Below are 15,438 nucleotides of genomic sequence, written 5' to 3' on the forward strand. Positions count from 1 at the left end.
GTAACAAACCAATTGCAAATGTTTAATTCAAAGTGCAACATATTAAATACAATTAACAAATCTAATACAATTGTATAATATGTGTCTGTGTAATATGTCTGTATAATAAAAAGTGTCTGTATAATATGTGTTATTAGGCTATATTAACTTGTAGAGTTTATTTTGTTTGTTTTATAGACAGCTTGATTAATCAGGCCAATAAGAGAATAATCACATTTTTTTTTCTTTTACTTATATAGATGTCTACAAACTGATTCGAGATCAGGTAAAAACCACATAAACAGTCGTCCATGGGTTCACAAAGATCGCCAGCTAGCAGCGAACCCCTGAAAGTTTGAAACACTTATGACGTAACAAAACCCTCGTCTCACTCCTCACTTGACACTTTGCTCTGTCGACCGCCTATAGTTTCTGCTTTTTAATTGTCACTAGTATATTTAATTTCACCCTAAAGAATTTCGAGAGTTTGCAACCTTTTTTTCTACAATGGATTTCATAACACGTTCACTTGTTAATATTTAATGTTATCTATATATTTTTTTTAAATAAATATTATATAATATTTTATTCAATAACAGTTTTTTTTTTCATAAATCAATTCAATAATTGTTCTCTTTATTTATTGTCATTAATGGTGTGACATGTGACTAAAGGTAATTTGATGTGAATAAAAAGATGAACTTGTTACAAAAACCCTTCTGTAAAATGTTTTCAGCCACCCCTGTCTCCATCTAGTGGCTGTATTCCTCAGAAACTCATACATAAAGCCTTTGTCTTGCCTTGCCTATAGTTTAGAACAGGGTTCCTCAAATCTTGCCCTAGAGGGCCAATGCACTGCAGAGTTTAGCTCCAACCCTGATCAAACTCACCTACCTGTGATTTTTCTATTAATGATCCTGAAGACATTGATTAGCATGCTCAGGTGTATTTGATTAGGGTTAGAGCTAAACTCTGCCGGAAAGTGGATCTTGTGGGCCAGATTTGAGGATCCCTGGTTTAGAATATATATTGGATATGGCCCACCATGTTTTTCAGATATTTCAGTAACTATATTGATTTCCATACTATAATAATTGTTATTAGTATCACCATGATTTTATATTTATTTCAGTCATATCAGCAACTGTTTTAATAAAGCATTAAATAAATTGTATAGCCTACACGCTCAGAAAATAAAGGCACAGAAGGTACACTTTTGTACATTTTAGGTACAATATGTACCTTAAAGGGGTCATATGATGCTATTTTAAAGATCATTATTTTGTGTATTTGGTGTAACAGAATATGTTGACATGCTTTAATGTTCAAAAAACATTAAATTAAATTTTCAAATACTGTACATTATTGTAGGTCCTCTATGCCCCGCCTCTCTCAAACAAGTAGTTTTCAACAAAGCCCCCTTTGAAAGTCTGCTCTGATTGGCCAGCTGACCCAGTGCATTGTGATTGGCCGAACACCACAAGCACGCGTCGGAAATGTAACGCCCCTTACCATAATCGCGAGCTTCATCTTTCAAAGTAAATATCAAGACTTAAGACATTATTATCAAGAGTTAATAATGTCGTTAGTTTTACCATCAGTTCAAGCCCGAAAGGGCAACAGAGTCGCGTGACAGACACAGTGATTATGCAGTACACAAGCCGCGGTTAAGACAGCTGACATGCTATGATTTCTGACAGGCAGTTCACTCACCTGTGATGTGACCCTGTTCCCCTCACACACACACACACACACACAACGCGTTACTCTGCGCTGCGCAAAACTCCGCATTTGAACAGTCAATATCTTTGGATTTGAGACTTTAGTCTTTGCAACTTTACAGATCTTCTTTATGCACCAAGAGCTTGTAACACTTCAAAGAGAAAGGAAAACTTGAAATCGCATCATATGACCCCTTTAAGGCACCAATATGGACACTTTAGATAAAAAGGTGTAACTTTTGAAAAGGTACTGCCCCAGTGACAGCTTTTGTACCTTTTTTTATGAGAGTGTATAATAAATAGAAAGTCAAAATGGAAATACTATAATTATATAAAAAGTCATAAATAAATAAAAACTCATGACCTTTTGACCATTGGACTGCTTCAGTCTGGATGTCATATAAAATGGCAATAAATCACCATACAATCACATAATCTTCAATGCTAGTTAATTGCCCAGCCCAAGGGGGGTAATTTTTTTTTTTTAAGTTGACTCAACAAATAAGGCTAATTGATAGATACTTTTAATATTTATTGTCACAATGCCCTGATTACAGGAGGTTGTGCTTTATTAACAGCTCATTGTGTTGGAACAGATTTATGATAAGTTAGATGCTAAATAAATGTCTTTGGTTTAAATATTAACATTGGTTAAGAGGGTATCTCTCGGTCAGTTAGGAATCGCTTTATAAGTCACTGTCAGGCTGTACTAGGTTCATACTGTCAGGTTCAACAAGCTTGGATAAGAAACCAACCATGAAAGGCTCAATAATGTGTGTTTTGTTGGTCTTGGCTCTGGTGGTCCAGGACAGGTAAGATTTCAGGGTTATGACATTATCTTAATGGTCTCCAGAGTTTGAATTAAGACAGAAGAAAACAAGTTTTGTTTTCTTGTTTTCCCATTAGAATCAGTAAAGTATCTTAATTCATTACAGATTGGCTGGTGGACTAGAACACAAATCATATGACTACACGAAGTACAACACCATGGATGAGGTGAGATTATCAAGCATATTACATTGATTGATTGATTGATTGATTGATTCATTCATTCATTCATTTATTGACCCGATAAATCTCTCCACACAGATTTCAGCATGGATGAATCAGATGGAAAGGGAAAACCCAGATGTTGTGTCCAGTATGATATATGGGCAAACTTATGAGAACAGGAACATTGCATTACTAAAGGTACTCCTGTATAGTGCAATACTCCATTTGTTATAATAAATAATAGTATTTTTTCTTTTATTTAATATGTCTATATAGTTTTTATTCATTTTTATTTCGGCTCTACTTTGTTATTTTAGCTCATCAGGTTAAACTAAATTACAATAAGAAATTAAATTAAAGTTTATTAAAGTTTAGAAAGTTTTTCTATATATATTTTTTTTTATTCCAGTTAACTTTTTTTTTTCAAGTAACGAAAATGGTTTTAATTTGAGTTTTAGTTAACTATAATAACCCTGTTCCAAAAACTATTCATATGCACAAAAATGAGCCATTAAATGTAGCTATTAAACATTGTATTTACTAGGATCAAATAAAACCACACAACTTATTTTAGGTTACGTTTGCGCCCCTTAATAAAAGTTTTAAAGTGGTACCATGGTACAGTGATGGTGTCAAGTGTTAATATTCCAAGGTACTTGAAATAATGCCGTGGTATTACCATAGTACTTTCTTGTTCGTTTGTTTGCATCTGACATGCAGATCAGCTTAAACAGCACCACACCAAAGAAAGCTGTTTGGATGGACTGTGGGATTCATGCCAGGGAATGGATCGCTCCAGCTTTCTGCCAGCATTTCGTTAAAGAGGTGAAACTTTGCCACAGTAAAGTTATTATGAATCATTTATTCATGATGATATTCACCTGAAGTGTTATTCCCAGAAATATCACATCCATTATATATTAAATGACAGGCCATTGTTTAGAATGTACTATCTGTAAATGCAATGCTACTCCAATTTTTAGGAATCCTGAACTATTTATTTTTTCCTAAAAATGCTGTGTTATTTTCTCGTACTTATGAATAGATATATGCAGAGCTCATCAATATTGATACTGCCATTATAATGGATGTAAAGCTCCTATTGTAGCTTGGTGACCCTAAGAGTTATATGGATATGACAGTTCAATTTGATATTAAAAGCTCAGGGGCGTTTTTGTGTATTTTCGCCTAAATTTGACATACGCAAATTCAAATGTTTACCCTACACACATACAATGGAGGAAATGAAAAGAAAATGGTGTCATTGTATAGAAAACCCTTTGAACTACAAAATATGGTTGTAATTCTTCATAAATAACATTATATATGTTTTAAATATTACAATAAACACTAAAAAAACAGGCACTTTTTGATTTTTTTTTCAGAATTTTTTTTTTTAAGTCTGTTATTCAGGTTCTATTTGCTCCAGCTCTCTGCAACTACGGCTATATTGTTTGATTCCACTAGGTGCCAAGATGTGCCAGAAAAAAAGCTGACCCGGATCCTCTCTCTCCCCCCTCCTGTCTATTGACCCAGAGGTGTCAAATTTCACGGCTCTGAGTGGCCGGTGCGCTTGAGCTGCGTATAATCTTACTTATTTCCACCCACTGAGCAGCCCAGAGTTGTAGAAAATAAGAGCCGCTGACTGGAGCTGCTATGATTTGGAGAGCGCGGTGTTTGCCAAAAGAGCGTCTTTTTTTCTCTGGTGCGCTTCTGTTGCGCATCTGGATAAAACGCTATATATCTCACCGATGGAAGCACGCAGAAACGTGAAAATGGTCTTGTTTGAAAGAAGAGATCGTAATCTAAAAAGCAATATAGAGTATATAGATATTTGTGGCTGTTTGCGGCTGACTGAAGCAGTGCTACGAGTAGGAATGTAACCCATACGAAAATTTGCTTAGAGGTGAGAAGTTTCACATCGCGATTCTATTGAAGATCATTCGATCTGTGATTGTCACACAATGAAAACATTGTCAAATTCCTGAGAATGAGAGCTTTCTTGTGATATATGACTTGACTGTTTTGTGAAAAATATAAAAAATACACATTCTTCGGAAAAATTATTCGCAATCATTAGGCGGAAATTCGTGTGTGTTTTATTTTATTTCTCTTGATGATATTGTGCTTTTTCTTCAACGCCCACATTTTAAACTCACACAAGGCTGCCAGATGTGTCTCTAGAAATGTGTCTTTAGTGTCTTCTTTTAGCCATAGACTGTGCAATTTAATAAAACAATGTATTCTCCATAGCTTTTGCGAGAGCCCTTTTGACTTAGTTACCGTATTTGCATCTGAACTTAAGCACATTCATGGGCTAAATGCACAGTATGTGTAACAGCTCAAGATAGTTACGTTTTGTTATACAGTTTTCAAAGGGTTACTTGTTTTTTTGTTTGTTTGTTTTTTAACACAATTTTGTGCCGTACCATATAAACAATAACTTGAAAACAGCAATGTTGAATAGGGGTTGACTAATTATGACATAGCTGTAGTGCCATAAACAAACAAACAAAAAAATGAAAATCCTGCAACTCAAAAATGTTACATTTTATATTGACACTACCACCGTTAATATGCCACTAACCTGTTGTAGATGCTATTTTTACATTTGTAAATGATTACAATTTCATTTTTGTCCTCACATAATCATTTAATCTATCTGTCTTCGTTCACTATTTCCAGGAAATGCTGTTCAGAAATCTATAATGGTCCGAGTGCTCTGTCTGAACAAGAGGCCAAAGCCGTCACTGAATTTTTGGGAATGCATCAAAACCAACTGCTCTGTTATCTCATCATCCACTCGTATACGGTCAGCTGATCCTTGTCCCCTATGGACACCCGAACATCTCAGCACCCAATTACGATGAACTGGTAAGTAGAAGAACAAATGCTTTTAGGATCATTTAGGATTGGGAGCTTAGGATGAAATGCGCACGTCTATCAATGTGTTTGCAGATGGAAGTAGGTCTTGTTGCGATTAAAGCCATCGAATCAGTTCATGGGAAGAGCTACAAAGTGGGCAGTTCCCCTGATGTGTTGTGTGAGTATGTTTAAAACAATGTATACTTGCATAATATGAAGACAGTCATTCCAACAGCCTAGAAGGAGAGTTTTATTAATAAAGTCATCTCCACTCATGGTGGCTGCCATTTGTGCAATGCCACTGGTAAGCAAAACTTAATTTGTGTGATGCTGTATTGATGTCAATCTGCATCATATAGTACAATATTTGGCCGAGATACAACTATTTGAAAATCTGGAATCTGAGGGTGCAAAAAAATCAAAATACTGAGAAAATCGCCTTTAAATTTGTCCAAAAGAAGTTCTTAGCAATGCATATTACTAATCAAAAATTAAGTTTTGATATATTTACGGTAGGAAATTTACAAAATATCTTCATGGAACATGATCTTTACTTAATATCCTTATGATTTTTGGCATAAAAGAAAAAACGATAATTTTGACCCATACAATGTATTTTTGGCTATTGCTAAAAATATACCCAAGCGACTTAAGACTGGTTTTGTGGTCCAGGGTCACATATTAGTTATTGCCTGATAATGGAGATTCTTCATTTATAAGCATTAGTCGATATTGGATATTTAATTGTGCAAGATCATTTCTTTTATTTTTACATTTAGATTACTGTCATCTAGTGCTAACTCAAAGTTAATAAACAAAATTATATACTGTTATAAAACTTTATTTTCGTTTTTAGTTTAAGTTTATTTAGAAAAAAAATAGTATTGAATTTTAATATAGATCATTTATTGGTACATCACAACAGTATAACATTATGAAAATAGTTATTTTAAATATAAAATATTTTATGAAAATATCATTGTGGACAACACTGACAGCCTTATGGATCTCAAGCACTAATGTGATTTAGATCACTATATCTAAATGGATTTTTTCACATCATGCAGTTTTATTTCTCAAAACTGTTTGTTGTTTTCTGTTATGCTTAAACAAGAACAGTGTAACGAAAACCTATTGGTTTGATATTTTACTGTCTAATGCAATACAATTCAGACATTTGTACTGTAAGTTATGTTTATTATTATTATTATTATTATTATAGGTTTATTGAATTAATAAACAAAATAATTAATAAACAGATAATTGAATTAACTATAATTGTTTAATTATTAATAATTATTAATTTATTAAAATTAATAAAAAAAACATTAAATATTATATTATTAGTAAGAATAATGTGTTTCATGATTTTCTGCATTTTGTAATATTGATCGTACCGTTCCCTTTGGCCAGCTGGTGGCAGTATATACACAGATATCACTGAAGATGGTTGCAGGCTTGTATAAACTGCTGTCAACATCGGCAACCTCAGATAAGATAAAACAATAAAGGTATAACTAAAGAAAAAGGGACAGAGAACAGTGCTCCTGGGGAAGATCAGGCAACCCTTCCTCAACTGCACAGAAGTTAAACATATCAAAGAAATGAGGGATAAGATCTCCCCCGTGTCAAGCTTCTCCTACTCTACACACCAAGACCTGTTCTAGACTCACTGAAGCCCTCCTCTGTTTATCACTGACTGACTGGATGACAAAGAGAACAGAGATATGCCCTGTTTGTGATATTAACAATTCCCAGAGAGATCAAGATGGTGGATACTGAGTATATACCTCTCTTCAGTTCAACCAAAGGACTGAACCAGAGGTCAGGGGTCAACTTTATATATATATATATATATATATATATATATATATCAGCTTATCTGTTTTGGACAGAATTTTAATATTGGTGCATCTCTAAAACTATAAAGTCTAGGACCACTGCAGTATTGCCCAGTGATACATAAACAAACAAACAAAGATGAGCATAGCCCTATTGCTGTATATAATATAAATTACCGTATATATTTTAAAATAAAAGTGTAAAATTAAAAGCAATAAAAATATTAAAGATTTAGATATTTCTAGAACACAAAAATCCATTAAAATAAATAAAGATATACTTAAGGTCTATAATATTTAAAATGTCTATAATATAAAAATAGCAAAACATTACACAAAAAAGTAAAAAAAATCTAAATATTTAATTATTAAAATATTTTTTATAAAGAGATATAAAAATGATTATTATTATTATTGTCATTATTATTAGTAGTAGTATTTTATGTACTGAACATCCAAATTAAAACTTAATACAAAATATGACTACATTTTTTATTCATTATATAGAAATGTGAAAATATTAGTTGCAGTCTCAAGGGATTCTTTAAGTAAATAATTTAGCTGACAAAAACGGTGACCATGATCTCATGAAGTAGACTTTCAATCTTTACCCATAACTATTGAACCGTGGTACCACTATACCCTCATGAACTAGAACTCCCAGAGTTCTTCTAGTCATGCCATTGGTCCATCATGACAAAACAGTGCCTCTCAGAGACCTCTCAATCTCCATACCTGCTCTATGGTGGCCCCATACGAGAAAGACAATCTCTGTTTGGAGGAGCAGTGCTGGTGAATAATGTGTATGAGCCATCCATCATAGCTGTGTGCTGTGACATGAAGGTAATATGATCGCCTACTGGGCTCCAGCCAAATCTGTAAAGAGGACGTTTGGAGTGGTGAAAATAGAAGTCAGACTTGACGTCTCATGATAGACGCACAGCTGGGCTTGAGTTTTTACTTCACTGATCGTTCGAGGGCTTTAGAAAGCATTGGATTGTTTTTGAAAATGACACTGGTATTTATTTGCTGTTGGTCGGGTTTGTGCTGTACGTTAATGTGCAACATTAAGGCGTATTCATTAGTCAATGGCAAAACATTCAATCCATGCCATTTGTCATGATGCATCTACGGATCATAAGAATGTAATTTTTGGATCCTCTGTAACTAAAGCTCTTTATTACCTCATATAAGACCATCTTCTTTAAATCACCCCCTCAGGAACATTTTATTACTCATAAGTTTCTCTTTATATCTCAGGAGATTTTAATTTTGTATTTACAGTAAGTATACTACAATAAAAAAAACAAGCACAAAGAAGCCTCTCATGCTCACAAATGCTGCAATTATTTGATTAAAAATACAGTAAAAACAGTAATATTGTGAAATATTATTACAATTTAAATGAACTGTTTTCTATTGTAATATAATTTATTCCTGTGATGCAAAGCTGAATTTGTTGCATCATTACTCCAGTCTTCAGTGTCACATGATCCTTCAGAAATCATTCTAATATGCTGATTTGCTGCTCAAAAAAATTAACATTTCTTATTATCAATGTTAATATTTTTTTATGTGACAAACCATGATACATTTTTTCCCCCTATAATTCTTTGATAAATAGCAAATTCAAAAGAACAACATTTATTTGAATTTACAATCTAGTGTTACAGTGTGAAGTCTTTAAAAGTATTACTTTTTTTCAAAATAAAATCTTAATGACCTTAAACATTTGGATGGTAGTGTATATTAATTAATTAAAATACTAATTGTAGTTAGCATAACAGACATTTTCATGAGAATTGTTTAAGAAATGTTTGAGATTATATTAAAATGACTTTTGACTGCCAACTTCAGTGTCTATTTTTCTCATGCAAAAAAAAAAAATCAGAAAATTAGAAAATACCAAAAGTTTCTGTTTGCTCTCAATTTAATCTCATTGCTGTCTAGGAGTAACAAGTGAGAGTTTTTCTCCACTGTTCTTTCTGCTTTTGTCTTTGTGTAGCTCCTTCCACCTCTCAGTTTTTCCAGCCTCCTACAATACAATATATTTATTAAATTTCAATTTCCTTTCCAAATATCATCCCTCTTTGATACATGTGTTTTGTTTTTCTGAACTCCTTCCACCTCTCAGTTTTTCCAGCCTCCTACAATACAATATATTTATTAAATTTCAATTTCCGTTCCAAATATCATCCCTCTTTGATACATGTGTTTTGTTTTTCTGATCAATGTATCAGACAAGAAGTGCAAAGACATTTTGATGTTGGACTTCTAGGTCTTTTATGAAACCTTTGTGAGATGCTAATATGACAGATCATACAGTAGATGATGCCTTATTATTGCAGTGCAACAGTTCGGAGCTGCCCACGTGCCATATACTCATCACCTCGACTAATGGGACAGTGACAGCCCTGCCGCCCACTTCTGTTTCCATGACAACTGCCACCAAGACGGCTTTAACCAGATCTGAGGCGTGTTTCTGCCACCCTGAAACATTCTGCTTTCTGTCATGTTCTCCCGAAGAAACTTTTGGCTTGCCACTTTGTCAGATGATGGGGTCTATGATCAGCCACCCGCTTATTCGGTTTGATTCCGCAAAATCCTTGTAAGCAGCTGAAACAATGATGGTAGCTGATATCTGTATGGCAGACTGTAGGAAGCCACGTGCCCACCATGAAGAAAGAGAAATCACTATTCACTAACTATTTCTCCAACAAAACTAAATGGAAAGCAAACGGAGATGGTCAGTTGTCAAATCAAACTTGAGCCTGCTGCTTTAAATATCTTATTGTGGGGGAAAGAAGTATTTTTTTTTTCTTATTTCATAAAACGGGTTGCAAGCATTATTTTATGTCAAAATTAAAGTCTACATTTAAAAACGAATTTAATTTTAAATTGTTAAAGTACTAATAAAATAAATATTCAGATAAATATTAATATTAAATATGAGTAGCATAAGTATTGCATAATAATATAAATACAATATATTTTTAATACATGTGATGAATTTAATTCATTTTTAATACTATCTATCTATCTATCTATCTAATTTTTTCCAACAGATGTTTGTTTGAGTCCAGCATATGACAAATGACAACGCCTTTCCCCAAATACAAAACGGATATTGAGAATATTTGTGTAGCGGATTGTGCTGTTTATTGTTGGAGATGGCCGTTGTGTGTATTCCTGGTTCAGGGTGTGTGGGTTGTGCAGAAAGGAACTGCATATGTGCAGTTTGCTTATCCTCTGAAAGATAAGGTTTTTAAGGTGACGAAAATGTAAATGTTACCACATTGGTGAATATCAGAATCAGAATCAGAATGAGCTTTTATTCGCCAACTGTGTGCAAACACACAAGGAATTCGTCTTCCACTGCTTGTTTTATTACTAGTTTTTTGTCTTGTGAAGCATAAATAAGTAACGAACCCGCACACTATCAATACTTGCTAATTCTTAACGTTTCGGTCCACCGACCTTCATCAGGCAAATGTAGCCTATAGAATTAAAAAATTTTAAATTATTATATACTCTCCCAACCAATGAGTGTAATTGATTGACATATGTGGACTAATCACAAACACATACGTAATAGATACCAATGGCTCAAGTATACAATAGAAGACACTTTACAACATCCCCAATGAAAAATATATCATTATTCACATACAAAAATAATTATATTTATAAAATCACAATAGCTTATCAGAAAACGCACATCTTAATGTTTTAATATCATCATCTTGTTTTTAATCAAACTGACACTTAGATATACAGCAAACACACTTTACAACATTACATTGAATAATGCCTCATCATTTAACCCTAAGGGTGATAAAGTTTGCAAAGTTACAATCCAGAACAGTTCTCGTCTTAATAAAAGGGTATCGATATCACCACCTCTTGGTGGAACAGACACCTTTTCGATTCCCAAGAAATGTAGAGCAGACACATCATGATTAAAAGAAATGAAATGTGCAGCAACTGGATAGGACATATCTTTTCTCCTAATAGAGCTCTTGTGTTCACTGATCCTTTGATTGAATTGTCGAGATGTTTTTCCCACATAACAAAGTCCACATGGACATCGAAAGTCTTGTGAAGCATAACAGATTTTCTGACTATTTCCCTCTTTTTTTGTTGTTGTTGCTCATTTGTACTGTTCTAGATCTCCTTCATTCAACAGATATCTTGAGTCTTTATCTGTCTTGTTTTGCTGTATACAGCAAACACACTTTACAACATTACATTGAATAATGCCTCATCATTTAACCCTAAGGGTGATAAAGTTTGCAAAGTTACAATCCAGAACAGTTCTCGTCTTAATAAAAGGGTATCGATATCAGCACCTCTTGGTGGAACAGACACCTTTTCGATTCCCAAGAAATGTAGAGCAGACACATCATGATTAAAAGAAATGAAATGTGCAGCAACTGGATAGGACATATCTTTTCTCCTAATAGAGCTCTTGTGTTCATTGATCCTTTGATTTAATTGTCGAGATGTTTTTCCCACATAACAAAGTCCACGTGGACATCGAAAGTCTTGTGAAGCATAACAGATTTTCTGACTATTTCCCTCTTTTTTTGTTGTTGTTGCTCATTTGTACTGTTCTAGATCTCCTTCATTCAACAGATATCTTGAGTCTTTATCTGTCTTGTTTTGCTGTGGATAGATTTTTTGTTACTTAACAAAAGCTTTTATCGTTTGGTCTTGATAGGCAGCAGACAGACTCTGAAAAATCAAATCTCCCTGAGCTCATCCTGAGATTTCCATCTCACAACTTCCCACACTTCAATACACTATCTGCAGAGCACGCAGTTTTCACTACCGGCATTTTCATTCAGTCCACATGATGATGGATCTCCATGAAGGCAACTTCCTTGACTTTACAAACAAGCACTGCCAGTCAAAAGCTTACTAACACTATTTCTCACATCATCGAGTAATAGTATAGTCATTGTCAATGAAATATCAAAGTATGTAATTAATATTTTTTAAATAAAAAATATCCTATAAAATAAAAAATAACAACAAAAAGCAATAAAAAATATGAATAAAAAAACGATAAAATAGATTTAAAAAAATAGATCAACATATCCAAAACAGCTTTATGAGTTGGAACTAACCTAAAAATGCTATTAATAAAAAATAAAAAAAATAAATAAATAATAATATTTCTACAAGATAGTAAATCAATCAATCAATCTTCAAAGCTTCTGATAAGAAAAAAAAGTCCACTATAATTTACATATAGCCTATAATGTTGCATTTTAATGGCAGAAAATAAGAAACCGCCAGTTCGCGGAGTGATACCACAGAAATGAAAGTTGCACCGTGTGACGCGTGTTTTGGTCCGAAGAGAGTCGACACAGAGTTTATAAGGAAATATCTGACATGAATGTAATTATTTATACAAAATGGAAATCTGTCATCATTCACTCACCTGCATGTTTCAAATCCGTATAGCCACCAAATAAGATATTTCAAAATTACAGTGCTCCAAAATTAACAAAAACAACAAAATAGCACCATAAAAGTAGCCCATATAATCCGTGTACTATATTTTGAAGTCATACGTCAGCTTTATATGAGGAACATAAGAAAAGGTTGATATTAATGTCTAATCTTCTTCTTGTATTTTTTTTCTTGGTGGTTGATTAGGATTTTCTGCCCCCTGCTGGATTGTAGTATCTGCTAAATGTGCATCTAGTTAGTGCCTGCTGATAGATGCTGTAACTACATCATATTTTTCAATTAAATAGTCATTCAAAAGTTAATGTATTTTATTTATTTTTTTAATTGTATTTGTATATACATATAGGCCTATATTTTGGAGATCACAAGCAGAATATTATTTCAACTCAGTTGAATGAGTGTTGATAAATACCAAGTTCTGTCATGAAACTCTAGATGGCGCAGGCTGATGGGTCCTTAACATAAACTGATGATATTCTTAGCATTAAATGACTTGTCACAAGCTGATTGGTTCATGTTGCATACGCAGCCAATGAGCTTGTTGCTTTACATTTAAATAGCTGATTAGCATTCGCTTGAGCATTGCAACGCACTTTCAGAGTTCCTCTGAAACCCTCCACCTTCCCCAGCTCCACCTGTATAGATCTGCTATGGGTTATTTTATGTGCTATTTGTGCAGCAGTGGTATGTCTTCAACACTCACAGCACCATATTGGCTTATGTATTGGCAGTAGCATTCCTGTACTTGCTTGCAGCAGCAATAATCTACAAATACAGCAATAACCAACAGCAGCAGCAATTCAGCAGCAGCGTAGCAGATCTGACATTGTAAAACACAGTATGATTAGTTAACTTTATACTGCACATTACAATGTCCACTTACAGCCATGATTAAAATGCTTTGCCAGAGGAACAGAGCAGACAGAAAGATGTTCTTTATAAAACACTTTGCATTTTCCTGTTCTTATTTTCATTTAAGAAAAGTTAAATACCACATGCATTTTATTGCAAAAAGGAACAGACCACAACGTTACAATAGTACAGATGCTTTATTTCAGCATTTGAACTTCCTTTCCCAAGAGTTTTTTTCTTCTTTTTACAATAGATTGTTGAAGAAAACAGTTTTGACCTCATTTAGTTTCCATTGACTACCCAATTTTCTAATTCAGTTCCTCTATTTATTTACTTCCAGATCTGATTTCCTGTGCGGCTAATAATGAAGATGCAGGAGAGCAAGAGATCTGAAGCAGTGACTGCGGCTGTCACCAGCTCCAGTGGAAACACAGACCCCCGCTTCCCCCTCGACTGACCGAGATAAGAGCTTTCAACTGCTGGCCGAGGGGAGAGGAGGGCTGCTGCTCTGGGAGGACGTCCCAGAATCTCCTGCATGAGCCAAAGGCCAGAACAGAGCTCGAGATAGGGAATAGTTTGGATGTGGGAAATTAATCTATACTATTTGACAGACAATGTAAACTTTCATCTGATAAATAAAGATGCTGATTTGTGCTTAATAGAGGTACCTTCAGACATATCTTATTCCCTCATCAGTGACCATGATTTTTCAGGTAGTTCAAGTTCCTAGATCAACATATTTGCTCTGTTCCAAAACCCAGAGCTGCCTACATTGACTGCAACCTAAATGAAACAGACCCTTTCAAATAACTACAACCCCAATTCCAGAAAAGTTGAGATGTTTTGTAAAATGCAATAAAATCAAGACTTTTCATAAAATCAAATAACTTTTATTTAATTGACAAAAGTACAAAGAAAAGATTTCCAGTGTTTTCACTGACCAACTTAAATGTATTTTGTAAATATAAACAGATTTTGATTTTGATGGCTGCAACACACTCCAAAAAAGTTGGGACAGAGGCTAAATAAAAGTGAAAAGATTACAGAATATCCAAGTTAAACAGTTTTCAAACAGTTTTTTTCACAGTAAGCAGGTGAATTGGTAATAGGTGAGGGTGTCATGTTTGGGTATAGAAGGAGCATCTCAGTCTTTGCAAGCAAAGCTGGGTCATGGCTGAGAGAAGTGTCAAACAAATCAAAAATCATTTCTCAATGCAAAATCACTAAGAATTTAGGTCTTTCACCAACTACCATACATAATATTGTGAAAAGAATCAGGGAATCCAGAGAAATCTCAGTCTGTGTAGGGCATGGCAGGACACTAGTTGAATCTGTGTGACCTTTGGATCCTCAGATGGCATTGCATAAGCAGCAGTGTAGCAGATCTATTCCACCAAGACCAAATACATTAACATTGTCATATCCATTACCATGCTAAAATCTTCAGAGAGTTCTCATGATAGAAATGTGTTTAAGTGACATTAATTGTGGTCTTGTGAAGGTGAATCAACACTAAAGGTCCAAACAGCTGGACATTAACTTCTGAGTCTCCTGAGTGTCTTGAGTCTTACGTCTTTCAATCCACACATTGTTCAGAGCTGTAACACATGCTCAGCTCACATAAACACTATATTTTCATGTAATTATTTTCACGTCTGTTCCAATATATTTATTTAAAGAGTCTGCAGAGCAACTAAAACAAGATATAT

The 15,438-nt window shown here is 34.1% G+C and overlaps 1 pseudogene; it reads left to right on the forward strand.

Annotated features, from left to right (window-relative positions):
• The first annotated feature begins 2,456 nt into the window (after nucleotides 1–2,456).
• Nucleotides 2,457–5,750, forward strand: LOC107750067 (carboxypeptidase O-like; annotated as a pseudogene).
• Nucleotides 5,751–15,438: the final 9,688 nt, after the last annotated feature.

Source organism: Sinocyclocheilus rhinocerous, unplaced genomic scaffold (assembly GCF_001515625.1).
Source record: "Sinocyclocheilus rhinocerous isolate Xijiao unplaced genomic scaffold, SAMN03320098_v1.1 scaffold1956, whole genome shotgun sequence".
NCBI lineage: Eukaryota > Metazoa > Chordata > Actinopteri > Cypriniformes > Cyprinidae > Sinocyclocheilus > Sinocyclocheilus rhinocerous.